We start from the raw sequence: 18,279 nt of genomic DNA on the forward strand, positions 1-18,279 counted from the left end.
TGCTGGAGTTAAGATAGAGAAGAAAGGAGGTTCTTCAGGCACCTCTTTATCCACAGGCAGAACGTGAGCAGAAGGGAGATCAGGGTTATGTAGATGATGCTGATACAGACGTTGTCAAAGAAAAGCAAATTCTCACCACAGTGGTAAGTGAGATCTGAGCAGGTACACAGATCTGATGTGAATCTTCCCTTCCAAAGGCCATATCTGGTTAGGGTACCTTCTGAGAATGCCTAACTGTCACCAGTTGGCTTACAGTCAATGTGATACTCTTGAAGCAAGCATCATCCCATTAATATATCACAAGGGCCGGTGTGATAGCTCAGCAGACTAAGGGCCTGCTTACGCAAGCACAGGGACCAAGTTTGATCCCCCACACTGGCCCCACCTCTGGGCGCACTGAGCTGGCAACCCAGACCAGGCCTGGAGGGGTGCATACCTGTGATCCCAGAGCTAGGGAGGCTGAAAGAGCGGGGGAGGCTGAAAACCAAGCTGCATAGCAAGACTCTGTACCAAATACATTAAAAACAAACAGACAAAAACCAATAATATATCACTTACTTAAATATATGGAGGAGACAGTAATTTTTATTTTTTTGAGACAGGATCTCACTATGCAGTTCAGGCTGCTCTGGAACTCACTGTGTAGGCCAAGCTGGTCTTGAACTCTCAGCAGACCTCCTGCCTCAGCCTCCCAAGTGCTGGGATTACAAGCATGCTGTACTATGCCCAGCTGGAGATAATTTTGACGATTTTAAATAAGATCTCAGAGTCTATAATGTCTAGGTAAGATACTATCTTAATAAAGACAAAGGGGAAGATAAAAGTCAAATCTGCTCTTAATTTGAAAGCCTTTAAAAAGGTATCTTGCTATATTGTTCCTCAAACTCCAGTACTCAATTCCATGGCCTCTCAGCCTCCTGAATAGCTGAAATTATAGTCATGTGCCACCACACCCACTTGGAGGACTACTCTTACCTCTGCTTCCCCAAGTCAACTCTTTAAAAATAGCTAACATTTATTGATGGAGAACTTCATCTTTACAATGAATAAATCACGTAACAGAGCCTCAGATTATCCCCTCTCATCTACCTTACTCCTCTTCCATAGTAATGAGGATCCTAATTTTTAGCTCTGCACCAAGCTGCCTGAAATTTCCCATCCTTCTTTCAGGTAAATGTGACCATGGGATTAAGACTTCGCTAATGGAATATAAGACCTGTTGTATGGAAGGTCCTGGCAACTTTCCTTCCAAGGTAGATGGTCTCTGCTTCATCCTTTATTCTGATTTGTGGAGCCAATTTGAAGATCGCCACTTCAGCCACCATCTTGGATTGTGAGGGCAAGAGCCACTGCTGAGGAACAGAGGGCAGTGAAGTGCAGCTTAGTCTCTGAAATGTGGCCGAGCAGCTTTGGCCTTCTTTAGGACTTGCATGCAACAGAAAAAGAAACTAACAGATTGTATTCATTAGGTCCTTTCATTTTCTAGTTTTACCCAGGCATGGTGGTACATGCCCAAAATCTTATGCTTAAAATCTCTGAGATGCTGAGGCAGGTAAGTTCAAGCCCTGGATATATGACCTAGTGTGAGCCTGCCTTAAAATAAAAAATAATAAAGGGATTGGGATATTGATTAGTTATAAGGTTTTGGGTTCATTCTCCTTTGCTGAAAAAATAGTTCCAGTTCTGCAGAGGAGAAAACTGTGAACTAGCCAAAGGAAGTCATTTGCCGAGACTGTCTTTCTAGTAAATGAGTCAGCAGCTGAACCTGATTTTTGCTAAAGTTCATGAGTTTTCCTCCCTCTCAGTGCTTACTTTCAGACCATGAGAGTAATGATTTTTGACCTCCTGTGGTAAGAAAAAGCCTTTCACAAAGCTGAAGGCGTTGGCTATGAGACCACAGTCTCCACGTTGGAATCATCTGTTTTAAAAGTAAAGCCACATGCCACAAGGGTCGTGGTGAAACTCAGTTGCACATCACCTCATGGAATGTCACTGCCAAAGGGTCTGACTTACATGAAGACTCTTAGGCCTTCTGGGAGAAATAGTTAAAAGAATTTCGAGATCTAATTATTGGGATCTGAGAGAGATGGTTGATACTGTGATCAGTGATGGGATGATGAAGGAGGCCTTACTTCTAGAAGGAAGCCAGAGGCCCTAATCCTAGGGGGAATGCTAAAGGTTGGTACAAGGTGTAGTGAAGGGCAGTGCAAGGGAGTACCAGTCTCCCTGTGGGGCAGAATTGGACCAGTGAGGGGGGTTGAGGTGGATGATGTCACAAAGTGAATCCCATCCCAGACCTCAGATAACTAAAGGAGCTTCATGACCATGTTTGAGTCCAAACATATTTGTTTAGATGTTAGACCACTTAAAACTTTGTTGAGAAAGCTTTTGGTCTTTTACAAGGGCGCTGGAATTTAGGAGAGGCTGTGGTATGACTGAATACAGACAAAATTGGTAGTGGTGGTCAAGGTTGGGGAAGAACAGAAGAAAAATTGTTAGCACCAGCAGAAATGACTGGAAGGTAGAACTTGAACCCCATTCATTATGACTGCATACATTCTATGTGCGGAAAAATGAGAACCAGTGGTGGAGAAGAGCATGTTAATGTGTTTGAACATGAAACTGAGGCACATCTGACAACATGTTCCTTTGGAATTTGAGGGGATATTAAAAATGTATGTTGCTTTAGCCAGACAAAAGGGCAAATATTATCTGGTTTTACTTACATGAGTTACCTAGAATATTAAACTCGTAGAAAAAGCAATGGTTAGTGGGGTTCATGGGGAGGAAGGAATGGAGAGTTATTGGGTACTTGGTTTCAGTTTACAATGATAAAAAAGTTCTAGAGATGACAGTGGTGATTCTTATATAATAATGTACTTAATACAATGTGAATGTACTTAATATAACTGAACTGTACACTTAAATAGCTGAAAATATTTATTAAATTTTATATTGTACATATTTACATGCATGTGCATGCTCACGCGTGCACACACACATACACAAACACTGTTTCAGTATGTAGAACATATATTTTCTCTCCAACTTCTACTTCTCTACTGAGGAGAGGAGTCTCAGATAACCCTGTGCAGTGCCCACAAGTCCTGCACCTTTTGCTCATTCCCGCCTTGACCATGTCTTACTCTGTTGCTGGATTTACTTGGTTCACACATGGGCCTTCTTCCATTTTTGGAAATCACTTGTTCCTTGGGTTTAATAAAGGTTTTGCATCTGGGGCTCAGTTGTCAGTGTACATTCCTGGAAACAACGTTCTCTCTATTCTACCTCAGCTACCATGCAACATGATACCACTACTCCCCAGGGTGTTCCCATTGCTGGGGACTCACTTGTGCCATGGTCCACTCCAGCCTGATATGAGTGCAGGTAGGTGAAGGGCCACTCGGTCATGTAACAATTCAGGCCTGCATTGAAATCTCCTCTTCTAACTATACTCAAGACCTAGCATGCTCATCATAACTCCTATAACACCCCTTGGAGTGGAAAAAGACTAAGGCCACTCTGAACATGTCACTCTGGGGATGAGAAGAGAGGACAGAGTCAGATTGCTTTTGGAGACAGGCCAGACTAGCAGAAATGCCTGCAGTGGCTCAAATGGCTGGGCCCCAGGGTCAGGCATCTCTGATTGGAGGACTCACAAGTCACTTTGTGTGTTGATATTTTCCTACTGAAATCTGGGGCCTCCTAGGAATGGGAGCTACATGAGATTGCCTTTACTTCCTGATTCCACAATGTGGAATAACATGGACGTTTTCCCAGCTTTATGGGCATTTCCAAAGTTTTCTGTGCTCTGACCTTCTCTACCTCCAGATACCTGTACTCCATGGTGCTGGCTATACTCCTCTTCCGCTGGCCCCAAGTAAAAAAGTCAGTCTTTTCATTGACTTATCCCTTTCAAAATTCACAATAAATATCTGTAATTTGGTGGACTATCAGGCTCTTACACTGATATTGATGCACACGCGCATGTGTGTTTGTGTAGTCCACTACCATCTTACACACGTCTCCCTGCCTCTCCCCAGGGGACCCTCAGAATTTAAACTTCTTACCCAGTTTATGCAGAGAGTATTTCCATTTTTTTATACTTTTGGATTTAAGCAGATATCAGAGTCTATCTTGTCAAGCAATTAGTCCTCCCCAATAGAAGCCCTATTATCAGGATTTAAGGTAACACAATTTTCCTCATTACATCCTTTAAACTGTCAATTTTCCTGCACCAACCAAACATTTTCAAAATAAAGAGAATATAATCTACTCCATATCACTTGGAATAAAATGGAAAGTTTAAACTGTTCTGTTTGACCCAATATCTATCTTCCTTCTCAATAGATTCTGCATCAGTTCCTAAACCTGGGTGTATACATCTTAGTTGGAAATCTCTGAGGGACAGTCCTGAGCAGACTACAGAGATATAATTCAGTAGATGAAGGTGGTACTAGAATTCTACTTCTTAGTAAAATTTCAGAGTAATTATTTGAGAATACTGATCCCTTTGGCCTCATTTTAAGGGCTTGACAACCCCGTGTGCTACTGCCCATCATAATGGACGGTGCAAATATCCGTCACTTCTGAAAGTCTTAGTGGCTATTCTAGACCATTTACTGTGGGAAGCATTTCCGTAATGGTTAGAAAGCACAGCTTTACCCCCATTCTTCCTCCACCCTCCAGACTCTGACCAGGCCATCTGGACAGTCACTCTAATTAGAAAGCTCTCTTACTGCCTCAGCAACTTCTTTGTTCCCTTTGCTTCTTGATCTTAATTTATTTCCTCAGCTCAAGGCAAGGATATGGTATTGGGGTCTGCTTGCTCGCATACTCTTGTGCAAGCTAGTCATTTGAAGGCTAAAGCCACTTGGCTGATAACTTTCCCATTTCTACTTTACTATTGCATTCAATGAAGAGGTTTATACCTAGCTCAGAGGGTTGCTGTTTACTTCAAACCCTGCTGTCATCTTGGATAATGTCAATGTCCAGTTAACAACTGGCCCCTCAGTTCCTTGACCTTTTCAACTCCAATCAAACTAAGAGCTAACACTTGCCAGATGCCAGTCACTGTTCTGAAGAAAAAAAAAAAAAAAAAAAAATCAGCATGTTACGTAACTCATTTGATTCCGCGACAGCCTGGTAAGATAAGTCACTATTATAATTTCTGTTTTACAGATGAAGAAAGAAGTAATTGGCTCACAGCTGTGCCACCATAAGGTAGTAAAGCATGATCTAAATTCCAGTGCTCTAGTCCCAGCGAGCACATGATTCAACACTATAAATTTTCTCCTTTGGTCATGGTCTTTCCTCTCTCCCATCTCTGTTACTCACTTCCATTGTCATACCCTAAAAGCTGCCATCACCTCTATCTGTGTTGTCCTCACATCACTAACTCAGGGATCCCACTTGTTGAACAACTTCTCTCCAGCAGGGTAATAAAAACAACAAAGAAAGTAATAGTAATACGAAGATATACTTCTAAGTGCTTTTTAACAATATTAACTCACTCCTCACAATTCTATTGAGTATTCTCTCCACTGTTTTACAGGAACAGAAATGGAGACAGAGAATTTAAGTAGCATGCCCAAGGTCATACAGGCCATCTGCACAGGCTCCAGAGTCCACATTCTTATCTGTTGTGCTACGGATGGAAAGCGTTAAGTTATGATTAAAAAAATCATTAGCATCTAGGATTTTTTCCCAGAATAGCCTCAAGTTCCAACTGCTACTTGTTTGCAAGAGCTCCCCCGATTATTTGGATAGCTGCCTCATGTTAGGACTAGGACTCATAAATTGGATCATTTCAACAATTTCCCCAACTTCATGTCCCGGCTGAGTTTCACCTATTGGTGTCCTGCTAACCAGTTTTCCCCACAGGATAGGGCTAGGACTGAGGACGGAAGCATCCTAAGCGGTACATTTATATTTGAAAAGCACTAGTAGCCAAAGTTTGGAGGTGCCAAGTCAAGCAGGAATGGACAAATTTCCTCATACATAATGCCTGATATATTATAATGCCTAATGTTATTCCTTATATTCAGTCCCATAGCCAGGAAGAGGATTAGCTGCTTAGCTGGAAATCACTCAGGGATGCAGTTTGCAAAAGGAGAGAGCAAAGAAGGTATTCCTGGCATAGGTCCAGGGAAAAAGTAGTCTGACCGAAAGGGTTCAGTTCCCTTGGCCAGGAAGCCGCTATCTACGTAAACAGGAAGTAGAGGAGGTTGGGGGAGAGGGCAGTGGTTAGCTGGTGAGAAACAAGGCCTGACAGCAGATGGTGTAAGCGGTTACATGCAAAAGAGATTCTGACACGGGCTCTGGGCTTTGCATGTCTATTACCCCAGCTCTCAGCTGGAAGGCCTTGCTTCCATAGGGCGTCTGTAGTATGTTTTGAGTACTGGTCTCAAATGGATAAATCTTTGAGCAACTGTCCTTTGTCAGTTGTCTGTTACATAGTTTTACGTATTTTATTATCTTGACATTCTGTGAGAATGAGATTAGGTTAAAAAACATCTGGCTCTGAGGGATTGAATTACCTTGTCCAAGTTGGTTTACATTATATACCATTACAGGCACTTATATATAACTCTAAAAAATAACTGTTAAACATAGGCTATTAAAAGAAAATGTATGAGCTTTCTAGGGATGCTGTAACAAATTATTATTAACCTGGTGGCTCAAAACAAGAGAGAGCGATTCTCTATTGCAGGCTGGATGGTTGACACCAAGGTGTCTGAAGGCCACCCTTCTGCTGAAACCTCTAGCAGGGAATCCTTCCTTCCCTTGTCCAGTTTCTGGTGCCTCCTCTTTAGCATGTAGTTATGTATCAACTCCAGTTGGTACCTCCAGCTTCACTTGGCTTTTCCCCTTTGTCTTCTTCTTTTCTCTGTCTTACAAAGATACTTGTCCTTGGATTAAAGGCCCACTTGGATGATCTCATCTCAAGATTCTTAACTTAATTATAGTTGCAAAGACCCGTTGTCCAAATAAGGTATCATTCACAGAGACTGGCATTAGGATATGAATATATCCTTTTTAGAGCCAACGTTCAATCAACTATAAAGGGTATCATTATTAAAATATAAATGCAGATTTTATAGTATTTTTATTTTATTTTTTTTTAATATTTTTTTTATTTTTTTTTATTTATTTGAGAGAGAGAGAGAGAGAGAGAGAGAGAGAGAGAGAGAGAGAGAGAGTGTGGTGTGTGTGTGTGGCCAGCTCAGCCCACCAGGGGGCGAGGCTGGCTGGCATGTGGTGCTGGGGGATTGAACCGCGGTCCCCGATGCTTTGCTAAGCTTGTTCTAAGTAGGTGCTTTAGACCACTGAGCCATCTCTCCAGCCCCTATAGTATTTTTAAAACAACCAGAAAATTGAAAAGGATACTGTCTTGATTAGAGTTCTCATTTTCTTCTGTTCTTTAAAAGAAGAAGCTTTTCCAAAATGCTAGCCCCATTTCGCACTAATTGCCCCTGTCACCTGTCTTCCTAAACCTTAAACTTATCAGAACCCATCAGCAAGACAACAATGTGACATACACACCGTGTAGTTTGGAATTCCCTCTTTGCAATGCATACCCACATAGTGTTCAGAACCTTGGAGGAAATGCTATAACCCAGGCTGAAGGATAAGGTAGGTTGTGTTATGCACTTAGGAAAGAGAAAAAAGCCCACTGGTAGTGATCACAGAGGCTAAAGTTGGATTGATATGAAGAATCTCAAACCCAAAGCTCAAGGCTGGAAGCTGGGCTCTGATTATTACAAGGGAGTGGCACTGTTGTCATGTGACCTGTCTGAAATGCAAATGTAATGATGGCTCATTCTTGTTTTAAATTTTTTTTTAAAAAAAATCTTTTATTTTATTTATTTGATACAGGATCTCGCTACGCAGCTCAGACTCATAGTGATCCTCCTGTTTCCGCCTCCCCAGCACTGGGATTACAGGTGTGTGCCACCACGCCTGATCTCGGTGGCTAGCGTGGCTCACCTGGAGTTCTGGGGCCAGCATAGCATGTAGCACTGAGGATCAAAGCTGGGTCATTGTGCTTGCCAGGCAGGCACTTAGATTGCTGAGCTATCTCCCCAGCCCAATTATGGTTCATTCTGCCTGAGGTCTTTCACTGGCTCTTTATAATATCAGATGAATTTCAGATTCTTTAATAGCATGTAAAAACTTTGCAAGCTGGCATATATATGGTATATATGCTGAATTCACACACCTACGGTATTTGAATGGCAATGGAATACCCATCTCTGACAAAACTAAACCAAGAAAAGGGATATAAATGAAGGACCACTTTGTAGTGAAAAAAAAAAAATCTGTATATACAAAATAGTTAGGATAGATATACAGCTACTTTCTCTGAGTTCAGTGAGAAGAAAGATTTATACTAATAGTGTCCCGACAAGATATCATGTCTGCATTTTGTACTATGAATAACTACTACAAAGACAACAATAAGCAATGTATTAATTATTGTAATTGTCCTACTAACCTGGTTTGAAACTGTCTCGTTGCTGTTTCTTTCCCAAAAAAATTAAATATATATTATATAATATATGTATATATATAATATATATTAGATTCTTCTCCTGCCCTCTCAGAATTGTTGCTATTTCACAGACAAGCCATGCTCTTTAATTGCTTTTCTATCCTTGAGCATGTTTCATATGCTTGGAATACTCTTCTCAATTCTCCACCCGATACTTCCTCTTGCCACTCCAGGATGACTTTTCTTGTCACACATTAGTGATCCTGCTTCAGCAAGTCTCTGTAGTCCCTTCAAAGAGCTGGCATCTCCCTCTTGTCTGAGTCCACTCATTCTGCTCGTGGGAGCCGTTTGCCTTGTGTTCTCTCTAACCTACACCAATTACTTTGCGAAGGACAGAACAGCATTACTCATCTCTGAATCACTAGTGTTTCCTCCGTCTCAAGAAATGTTTGTTGAAAAGTGAAAGGATCGGGTTCTCATGGCTTTCAGTCTGAAGCACTTGGTTTGGTGACAGCAGGAGCCAGGCTTTTAATCATTGTAAAGCTGTCAGGCTGGAGCCACAGGCAGGAAAAAACAGAGGCAGTCCTGGAAGTTATTCTGGAAGAGGCACAAGAAGGAGGGACTTAATGAAACCGAGAGTGAAGTTATTCAAATTGGACACACAGTGTGTGTGGTTTGAGAAAATCAGGACCCCTCAGTCCATTCTTCCACCTTTGGCATGAAAACTTCTGAAGTGGAGTCTTGTGATAACATGTTAGAAAGGGAGTGACAACAGATGAGCTACAGCTAGAAAATGCCACTACTGACACTAAGGAGCAATGCGTTTCTGAGATGAATTGAAGGAGAAAGGTCACAGGGAAGCATATTTGAGAGATGAGAAAAGTAGGATTTGTGCCCCATTGGCTGGTATGCATATATTGGTGAAGAATCAATTTTATTCCATGTGCTTTCCACATTTAGCTGGCTCTAAGGGAAGCATGCCATGTTGCCCATGCCTGGCATTTGTTCTAAGAGCATCTGATCTATAACAGTGACAGCCGATGAGGTCTTGGTATAAGAATTGTTCACAAAATCATGTAGATTCCAAATTAGCTGGCCCAAGCCGAACAGTGCAACAGGAATCCAAAGTCTAAAGCCAATCACAGACTAATTGAAGTTGTTTAACTTCTATGTGCCTTCAATTTCCTTTTCAGTAAAATGGACATGATAATAACAGTATGTACTTCACTAAGATACTTTTCAGATACAGTGGGTTACAATGAGTATAGCCCTTCATAGGTGTGAGCACACTAAATGTTATGTATAATTATAATGACTGGGAGGAAATACACCCAAGTACTATCTTCAGAATGGGAAAAAAAATAGTTATCTTTTTCTAGCAGAGTAGGACCTGTATTACTCAAGACTTTCCATTGTAAGTGACAGAAACCCAACTCTAAGTAAAGAAGAAGGCTTCATTGCATCTGTCTGAAAGGCTTGGGCTAGCTACACTAGCTTTCAAACAGCTGGTATGGGATACAAGGGACACTACTACTTCTTGGCTTCCTTTGGGCTTCCGGCTCTGCTTTCTCAATGCTGATTTTATTCTCCCTCTTACAGCAGCAAGATGGTTGGTAGGAATGTGTCCCCACAATTAAGTAATTTTTTCAACATACAAATTTCCAGTGAAAACTGGTCCATGTTGGATCACATGCTTGTTTCTGAACCAATCAGTGTCCCCCTCACTAGCTGGGCATGGACCCTGTAACCTGCCACAGAGCAAGGAGAAGACCCTCTTCACAGAAGTGAATGAGGAGGAGGCCACAGTGGCAGAAGTGGGGAGACTCAGATTTTTGTGGAACTTGAGATTTTATAGTCTGGACCCATCTTTTATAAAAAATAATTTAAGAGCTTAAAAATAGGTATAAGAGTAAATTTTATCAGAGAAACTAACTCACAAATCATGATTAGAATCTTGGGGCTTTAAACTGATTTCTTCTAAGATATTTAGGCAGTTTACCAGGAATGCTGTTAAGTGTGTGTGTGTGTGTGTGTGTGTGTGTGTGTGTGTTACTCACCATTTAGCCAGCCATCTCTGTCTACAGTACTCCATAAATCCCAGCACTTGTGGGGACCCAGGCAAGTGAAGACCTCTGAAAATTAAACTCTGTTAGCTTCATAATAAATCCCCCTCTGGACACAGGGCAAGCTGGAAGAGCAGATGTCCATTTCTTCATAGCAGATTTCTTGTTTTAAAGAATGAAAATCTGGATATATATTCAAATAACTGTTTGGGCTACCACATCTGGGGAACTTTGGGTCTTGGCAGTACGAGTGCTCATCATTTTGTACTTTGTGGCACTGGCCAAACCCAGCTGGATTTTTGCTACACTGATTTTAACAGCTCTGCTCTCATGTAATTCAGTGCTTTAAAAGGCCGTGCTTTTTGGCACCGAGGCTTTCAACAAACTCACAGAGACCATTGGCCTCAGGAGCCAAAACTGAACCTGTCTTGCCACAGCCTCTGGCTGTGTCCTCCTTTCCTTTTCCTTTTTCTTCTCCTCTATCTTTTCCTCTACCTCTTACTTTGCTTCTTCCTGTTTTCCTCCACCTTTTCTTCTTTCATCTCCACCTCCCAGATTGTTTTGACAGATCATTGAGCTCAGACAGTACATCTCACATGAGGCCTAAATTATGTGCAAATTCCATTGACGTCAGGCCATTTGTACACCCAGTGAATTTGGCTCAATTTTTGGCATCTCTAAGCTGTGTCCATCAGAGACACAGACAAGTTCTTCAGGGCAACAGAGGCATTCCAGATGGAGGTGTTCAGAGAAACTCCCCAACACCCCACCTCCAATCTTGGCCAGTGCTCAGAATGCCATAGGCCACTGTCAGCACATCCCTGTGGCTGCTGTTGACTTTTGAAAAGAGGGCAGCAAACATACTGTGACTTATCAGAGGAAACCTGCAGATGATTAACTCTGGGTTCATTATAGGCTGCATTTCCACCCAAGTGGACTCCAGGATGGAGGTCAAAGCAGGGTAGGAGGGAGGGCAGACAGTGGAACACCAGGAGTTTGGCAGCAATTGTAAATATTTTCCCCAGCAAAGGAAACACAACAGTAGAAAGGGGGAAAACACCCCAAAATAGAAACTTAAAGAGAGATAAACATAAGTTCAGATCCCTGCGATTCATGAACTGTGCAGTCTTCATAGATTGTGGTAGACACCCGCCCAGAATTTTTTTTTTTTTTTTTACACGCTTACATTTCTGAAAACAGCAGCCTCTTTCCTGTGGGATACTTCTTTCCTGCACCATTTGGCCTTAGAGCCGTCAAGCCCTCTCCTCACCCTCAGTGATACTACTCAGTTGGGTCTGTTGCAGTGTCTCTTCACCTGGATATAGTGAATAAAACACAGGGTTTTTGCTAGCCCAGTATAGTCCTTCCTTGAAAGTTTTCAAATTTCCACGTTGTATCAAAGCCATCTAAGGATGTCAATATACTTTACAGCTACAAAATAGAGGAGAAAGGAAAAATAGCAGCCACACTAGCTGGGAGAAATAGAGACACTTCTCAAAGTCAAGATGCCGTGCCTCTGCTTCTTTGAATTGCCACCACAGCTACCTAGATTGAGGGAGGCAATGTGGGATTACACATACGTATATTTTCCTGGCAGCTGAGAGTTATCTTTTCAAGGATAAAAGAACCTCTTTAAAAATTTTTAAACCATGTTATTTGCAAACTTCTAAAATATTTTGCATGCTTCCCTTACTTTTAAAATAGAGGATACCACATGCAATTTCTTTGGCTCAGGGTCATCAAAAGAAGCATCGATTAATAGGTCTATGATGATATGTTTGGGACTTCTCTCCCTCCTTCTCTTCATCTTCCTTCTCCTCCTCTTCCCCCTTGTTCATTGTCCCAGCCTGTAATTCCTAACTCCTGCCTGTTTACCTAAGACCCACAGGACAAGCTCCCATCAAGCATGAGCTTAGTGGGCTGGGTGATAGCTCAGTGGTCTAAGCACCTGCCTGGCAAGTGCAAGAACCCAGGTTCAATCCCAGGCACCACATGCTGTGCTGCTGGCCTGGACACTGAAACTCGGTGTGGTGGTGCGTGTCTGTAATCCCAGCCCTGGGGAGGCTGAGACTAGAGGATCATTACAAATCCGAGCTGTGTAGTGAGACCCTATACCAAATAAATAACTAAATAAAAGCTTTTTTTTTTTTTTTTTTTAAGAATGAGTTTAGCTGGGGAGATAACTCAGCCGCCTAAGTGCCTGCCTGGCAAGTGCAAGGTCCTGAGTTCTATCCCCCATACAAAAACAAAACAAAAACAAAAACAAAAAAAAAAAAAAAAAACAACTAAGCTAAGCATGAGCTTGATGTACTCTGGTCTCATTTATGGCCCAAACCTTACTCTTTTTCTCTCTGGCATCCCCTTTTCTGGTGTGTTCTTGCATTCCTTTGGCTCCCGAACTTTTATTTGCTTCCTGCTTTTGAGCCAGCAGTTTCCTTTTAGATCTCACCTGTGATAGAGCTGCTCTGAAATTGACCTTTGGTCCCCTTCCTTCTGTGCCATTCTGCTTTTGCCCTTGGGCCCTGTTTTGCCTCCAGCTGGCAACTGGAGCCATGCTGGGGTCCCCTGACAAGAGATCAGATGTTCGTGTTACTGTCTCCTTTCACATGTTAAACGGAGTTACTGTCTCCTTTCACATGTTAAACGGACTGGGATTATTTACTGCAGGGAAAACAAAGTTAAGCACTATAGTAAACTTCAGAGCAAGGCTTAAAGTAGCTGGGGATAGGAGAAGGGTTATGGAACGTAGCCATTGTTCTACTGCAGAGAGCATATTGTAATTAGCAGCATGGAAATTGGTTCTTTGGGGAGAATCAAGTACACTTTTTTTTTTTTGAATTATCAGATGATTTATTGTGAACAGTGAGGGGTAAAGGATTGTTAAAATATTAATTTTTTATGTGAAACTAGTTTTAATGAAATGAAAACTTCCATATGTTCTCTGATTTGTGGTAGATACTGCCTTTTGGTAATTCATTTCTTTCCTTAAAAAGCAATGATCAAGTATACTTTTTATAGGTTAATTGAGTTACAAATGCATCTTAGCAATTGTCAATTTTCCAAGCCCCGAAAGGAGGCTACTATGCCATCCTCCCTTGGCCTTTCTCTTGTTCCCTCCCTGTTGTCGCAGGATCAATTTTTTTTTTTCTGTCTCAACAGACCCATCTCTTCTCCATAGAATTGTATAAAGTGAGTAAAGCATGACAGCATCTCTATATATGTGTTGAAGGTGAATCTCGCACTTTTCAGTGGTTGGGGGAGATCACAGGCTAAAAGTTTCCTTCTGAATGTATGGATACCCTTGTTGAAAGCTACAGAAAATATTACAAAGGATGGCATTTCAAATTAAAAGCTTAAAATAAACATAAACATCTCAGTCCTATTTTAATAAATTTTGGGGACAGTGACCATTGCTATAATCTCAATAATCTATGGAGTAGCTGGCGTTTTTTGTTTTGTATTTTAGGGAAAGGTCTACAGGGTGTACAGGGTCTCACTACTAGATCAGACTCATAGTGATCTGCCTGTTTACAGCCTCCCAAGAGCTGGGATTACAGGCGCACACCACCACCCCCAGTCTCAATTGCAGTCTCAGCACGCGCTGGGGATGAGGCTGGCATGATAGGCTTGGGGATCGAACCCTGGCCCCTGTGCTTAATCCGCGGAGCTATTTGGCCTGCCCTTATGGAGTAGCTGTGTGTCTCTTCTTTTACATGAAGCCCATCTGTCTACCCATTTATACACAGAAAGCACTTAACAACCCAGGCTGGAGGCCCCATCTGTGACATGAACACAAGACATTACCTGCTCTTCCCACCCCTTTTGCATTCTCTCATCCCTTTTGCTCTCTTCAGCTCTGTGAGCCCATGGTGGACTTGAGAGCTGTGGGTCTCCACCCTGATACACATGAGAAACGATCCAGAGCACTTCTTAAAAATCTAGTGTTCAGACCCAATCAATTAAATCAGAATCTCTGGCGCTGGGGCCTAAGTATTGACCTCCTCTGCCAATGTTTTATTAAGAAAAATTTCAAGCATATAAGAAACTTGAACCTATATATCCATGACCTGGATTCTATTATTAACATTTTTATAACATATCTCTATGCACCTGGTAATCTTTTATGTGTATCATCTATCTATTTATCTGTCTATCTCTTCCTCTAGCTAACTACAAATCCATCTTATTGTTTAATATATTTAGAAGTTATTCACTACATGGGTGAAGGGAGGGGAAATACTTATTGTCACAGAGTTTCTGTTTAGGAATCAAAAAGGTTCAGAAACAGTGGTGACAGTTGTACAATATTATGAATGTAATTAATGCTCCTGAATTAGATGCTTAAAAGTGCTTACAGTGAAGGGTGGAGGTATGGCTCAGTGGTGGAATGCTTGCTGGCTTGTGAAAGGCCCTACGATTGATCCCTGGCCTTATAATAGAAAAGATGAAAATAGTTAACAGTGGCAAATTTTTCACAGGTACCTTTAATTCACAAAAAGTTTCTTCAAGAAGATGAGCCTGTTTAACTCTCTAAGGCTGGATAGTAGCAGTATATTTTTCATTATTCTTTACATTGGACACATATACATATTCCACTTTATCTACTGAGTCAAAAGACTTTTAAAATGAATGAATTGTACTCTTTATTTGTAGGAAAATACTTAGGTAGTCTGCGTCTGGAATACCTGCTGTTTTCTTCACCCACAGAAGGCCTGCTTTTACGTGCCTAGGGAGGTAGCTTGGTGGTGTAAGAACCTGCCTGGCAGGCACAAGGACCCAGGTTTGGTCCCTGGTATCACGTGCCAAGCCAGCCCCTGAACAGGGTTCTGGGCATGCTGTGTTGGCCACCAAGATCCAGCATGTGGGCGCAAGCTTGTAGTCCCAGTGCTGAGGAAGCTGAGACAGGAGGATCACTAGGAGTCTGAGCTGTGTAGCAAAGACCTACCTTTGTGTAGGAATCCATATAACTTTGTTCCTTCTGAAGAGTCAGTCTCTCCCGTGCTATTGCAGCCACCATCAGTCTTTCCTTTATTTAGTATTTTTGTCATTCATCCTAGCCTCAAATTAAATACTGTTTCATTTCATAGTCCTTTCTTCCGGGTAGCCTGCGGGTGTTAGTCTTAGATCCATCTACCTCTCTTGCTGTCCTGAGTTATTGCCTCTCAAAAGCTCTCTTATTCTTCAGCCCTTGCTCTATTGAAGCACTGAGAGGTACCTTGAGAAGCCCAGCAACAGGGGACAGGAGAAGCAGGGTTATTTCTTTCTCTCTTTTCCTGTCCAGTCTGGCAGTCTCTCACTGGACGGCCCCTCCCTTCCTGGTCCCTCTTCCACTTGAGCAGTTTCCCCAGCAGCTCTCACTGCCCCTGCCCGGCGGCCCAGGGTCTGGGCTCTGGTGGCACTCTCTTCTCCTAGTGTCACCCTTGCAATAAAAGAGAATGGCTTTCTGATTTGGCTAATCTTTGAACTGCTTCACTATTCATGCTTTGGCTTCTTCACTTTTCCATTCATCTGAAAAAAACAAAACAAATAAAACATTCCCTTCCTCTGACAAAGGCTGTTTCTTTCCTGACTAGGGCCTGATTGATATCATGTATAATGGAAAGAACACAGGCTTGGAAGCAGGAGGGACCTCAGTTTAAAGCCTGCGCCTTATTCTGTGAATTTAGACAAGTCAGTTCCTTAACTACATTCTCTAATCTGAGGGTTATAACATGACCCTCACTGGGTCACTATGAGTGTTAAATGGGATGCTGTATGCATAGTGATGGGATCATTGTTAGGACCTGATAAATGGAAGAATGGAAGCTACTATTATGGATTTATAAACTCTTTGAGAACGTGAGCACGCTCTTTTTATGTCCCAGCACTTTGCTTAAAGGACTCTTGGATTCCATTTCATTAACAACTTAACTGATTACTCTGTGCTGGCAATTATGTTAGGTGCTACGTCTGGACAGTGGAGCTTATGCCTTCAGGCCGCTCACAATTTAATGGAAGTGAGAGGAGTGACAACTCATTCTGCAGAAAGGTGACCTGACAGACACACTAACCAGGAACACAAGCGAAACTGATGAGCACATGGCTGAAGGAATACGTGAGTGACCGTGCCATCAGCCACACGGTCAGAGAAGAGTGGCACTCGGCTCGCTTTGAAAGTGGAGAGAACTTCTGGTAGCCAGAGAATAAGGTGAGGAGAAGTCATGCGGAGGGACTGGCCTGAGCTAAGCGACGCAGCTAAGTGATGAGCCAAGTTAGGAATCATGTACCGAGATCGCGTAATGCAGAGTGCAGTTTCGTTTCCTCTAACCGGGTACCTGAAAAGAATCATAACGGGGAGACCTTGAAATCTGGGCAGGCTGCGGGCATGGAGTCGATTCTACAATTAAAGCATAATCAAAAGGAATTTTTGAAAAGAGGAGTGATTTGACCAATTGAAACTTAAACCTAAAAGAAAAGAGAATTTGGAGACCCACTAGCAATTTCCTGCTACGGTGAGTTTGACAGTGGCATAATTCACAGCATTTGGGGATTGAGACAGCAGATGAGCTAAATAAAATTGACTCTTGCTTCTAATATATATTCCTCACACCGCCCTATAATTGTAAGGCTCTGCGTGATCTGACCCCAGCTACTCTTCGGGCCTCACCCCCACACCTCCCCTGGCTTGGTGTGTCCAGCTCTGCCAACCACTTTTCTGTTGCTTGAATAGGCCGACATTCGTTCTGGTTCAGGGCCTTTGCCGCTGCTGCTCCATCTGCCTGGAAGAATTTACTCCTGACCTTTGCTATTCCTACATGGCTGGTGCCCTGTTCTCACCAGCTCGCGTTTCCTTACTTGCCTCTGGCCACGCCAGCCTCCTTGTTTTTCCTTAAATGCATCAAGCATGCCCTCACTGCACAGATTTGTACTTGCTGCTGCTTCTTGGCCTAAAATTATCTTCCTCCAGTCTGCCTCCTCCCTCTAATCTTTGCTCTCTTCTGTCCTGACTGAACACAGGGCTCCTCAATGCTGGGCATGCTTTCTAATACTGAACTACACCCCACCCAGCCCTTTCCCTTAGATTTTTTCATGGCTTTTTTACTTCTTCAGATCTGTGTTTTTTTTTTTTTTTTTTGTATTTAGTACAGGGTCTACTGGGTCTCACTACACAGATCAGACTCATAGTGATCCTACTGATTTCAGCCTCCCAAGTGCTGGGATTACAGGTGCGTGCCACCATGCCCTGTCTCAATCTCCATCTCAGCGCACTGTTGGGGGCGGGCACTTCTTTCAGATCTTTGTGTATGTACCACCCTTTCAGTGAGGGAGCCCTGCAGCCCTACTAAAAATTTAAGGTTTAAGTTAAACATTTTTTCTTTTTATTTTCTTCCTTACAGCACTCTGTCACTTGGCACACTGTATATTTTCCTTTGGTTTTCTCACACTGGAATTTGAGTTCCATTAGAGCAGGTACATTCCTACCTTGTCTGTTGCTTTATACCTAGTCGCTAAGATAGTCTTTGGTACACACTGAATGTGGAAAAAACATTTATTGAATGAATGACTAGCTCATTCTCATATCTCAGATCTCAGATCAAATGCTTTCTTCAGAAATGTCTTCCCTGGCTTTTTCAGCTAAGACAGTTATTCACCTCCTGGTTATGTTTTACAACATCGATATGTTTATATTTTTCTAATAAACATAACATCATTATCTGAATTATTTTATGTATTTACTTCTTT

General features: G+C 42.2%; 1 long non-coding RNA gene across 1 annotated transcript; it reads right to left on the minus strand.

Annotated features, from left to right (window-relative positions):
- Positions 1-8,580: 8,580 nt before the first annotated feature.
- Positions 8,581-15,661, minus strand: LOC111817685. Its single transcript, XR_002821820.1, has 3 exons — positions 15,503-15,661; positions 14,913-14,986; positions 8,581-9,091 (listed from the first exon to the last, which is right to left on the minus strand). It is a non-coding gene; the product is annotated as an uncharacterized LOC111817685 (long non-coding RNA).
- Positions 15,662-18,279: the final 2,618 nt, after the last annotated feature.

This window comes from Octodon degus, unplaced genomic scaffold, assembly GCF_000260255.1.
Source record: "Octodon degus isolate 3935 unplaced genomic scaffold, OctDeg1.0 scaffold00067, whole genome shotgun sequence".
In the NCBI taxonomy this organism is placed as follows: Eukaryota; Metazoa; Chordata; class Mammalia; order Rodentia; family Octodontidae; genus Octodon; species Octodon degus.